Below are 2,157 nucleotides of genomic sequence, written 5' to 3'. Positions count from 1 at the left end.
CTGGGCCATTTTTTTTCCGGTAAATGACAGATTATGATTTAATGGTTACGAGCATCCTTTTTTGGGAAAATGGTTGGTTTATGAATGGGCCATTTTCTGGGAAAATGGTGGATATTATTTTTGGCGTGTTTTGGGTCAAATGGGATTTTTGGCGTGCATTGGAAAAGAATCATATTTGGGAAAAATGAGGTTTTTGGGTCACATTTGCGTTTCATTAGATACACATGTTTGTTGGCTGCATTAATTGTAACACCCCGTATTTTAGTGTATTTTTACTGAAGGAATTATTTTTATGTAATTAAAATAATTTCTCTTATTTTAAATTGGTTGGATTTTTGTGAGTTTATTTCTATGATTTTTATTTGGTGAAAATTAATTTTTATGTGCTTTCTTAATATTTATTTATTGTTGTGCATTTAAATTGCTTTTAATATTTAAATTAATTACTGTGGGATTTAATTATTTCAATTTGACTTTACCATTACGTTTAAATTATTTTATTTAACTTGTGGTTTTAAAATCGTTTCCGTTGGATCATTTTTGTGACCCAAGTTATGAGGATTGGACCTCATTTCTTTTTCCCTCTTTTTCTTTCCTCTCCTTTTTCTTTTCCTCTTTTTTTTCTTTTTTTCTTTTCTCCTTATTCCTTCCTCTCCCGCGCGATTCCTCTCTCTCCTCCCCTCTCCTCCGCCCGTTTCCCTTGTCTACTCCCAGCGCCGCCGTCCGCCGGCGGTGGTCGTCACCGCCCAGCCCATTAGACTCCCCAGCCGCCGGCCGTCCTACCCCACCAGTATCACCGCCGTTCGTGCCGCCGTTAGCCTCCACGAAGCCCACGAAACCCACGACGCCGCGGCACGTTTTCCTCCATTGCGCCGCCGTCGCGCCACCTCCGGCCACCATCTTCCTACCACTTCATCCCCGGCCTCTTGGCAACCCATTGGACCCAACCCCAGCTCCGATCCGTCACCGGTGAAGCCCCACCAAGTCCATCTCCGATTTGCACTTTTCGGGCCTAAAACCGCCCCTTGCGCCGCCACCCACGGCAAACCACCACCACCACTAGCTTCACCGACCTCCCTAGGCCCTACCCTATCAATCTTGGGTCTTCGTTTGTCCTCGTTGGAAAGTTGGTAATTGTGACCCACGGCCACAGTGTATTTTACACTGTGGTGTTGCTCAAACGTCGCTTTTTTTCAACTTCGCAATTCTCGGAAAATTATTATATTGCACTGTAAGTATTTCTCCAAAGAACTTTCGTAATTTAAATGTATTTTTGCACTAACCCATTTCACTGTGTTTTTGGCATGCCGGACTGAGTCCGAGGAGTTCGGGGGTCGGATGGATTTGTGATTGGAGTTGTTTGGTTGATTTGGTTGATTGGATATTTGTTGTTGATGGGTTGGTTGGATTTGTTGGTTTGGATATTGTGTTGGTACATGTGCATTTCATTATTTCATGCATGATCATGTTTGTAAAAGAAAACTGGGTTTTCGTGTATTGCATTCATGTTCATGTGATTTGAAAAGCTATGATTTTATGTGATGATATTTTTGGTGCGTGTGTATCACGACCCCAAGCCGAGATGGGGCATTAACTCGGTGGAGCTCCTCTGGTTACTCGAGAGCGGAATATACTGAGTAACGTCCCCTGGGTTGTCGCCGGGCGACAATGGGATCGGACGAGATGGTCTCGTGCCGACTCCGTGGTCCTTCTGCTGGCGGGGACTAGAGGATGTCTGGCCACGTACGCGCTGGGCGCGGAACTGGGCATCGCTCGTTGCGTAGTGTGAGTGCTTGGCCACGTACGCGCTGGGCGCGGAACTGAGCACCGCTGCGAAGCCAGGACGTGCGGATGGTCCATAGGGGAGACCATGGTGCATATGGAAATAATGCATGGTGCATTTGGGATTAATGCACTATTTTCTGGGAAAATAGTGCGAGTTGATTTTTGGGTAAATCATTTTCTGGGAAAATGATTTACGGATAATTTGGACCAAAATGGGATTTGGGTGTGTGTTGGAAATTTATCATTTTCGGGAAAATGATGTTTTGTGGAAAATGCATGTTTTCATGTGCATGCATGTTAGTTGCATTTAATACATTTTGTATTATATTGTTGTTTGGGTTATACTTACCTGCGAGACCATTTTGTGGTGTC

This window comes from Juglans microcarpa x Juglans regia, chromosome 5S (genome assembly GCF_004785595.1).
Source record: "Juglans microcarpa x Juglans regia isolate MS1-56 chromosome 5S, Jm3101_v1.0, whole genome shotgun sequence".
Taxonomy (NCBI): Eukaryota; Viridiplantae; Streptophyta; class Magnoliopsida; order Fagales; family Juglandaceae; genus Juglans; species Juglans microcarpa x Juglans regia.
Note: the sequence above shows the minus strand (reverse complement) of the source record.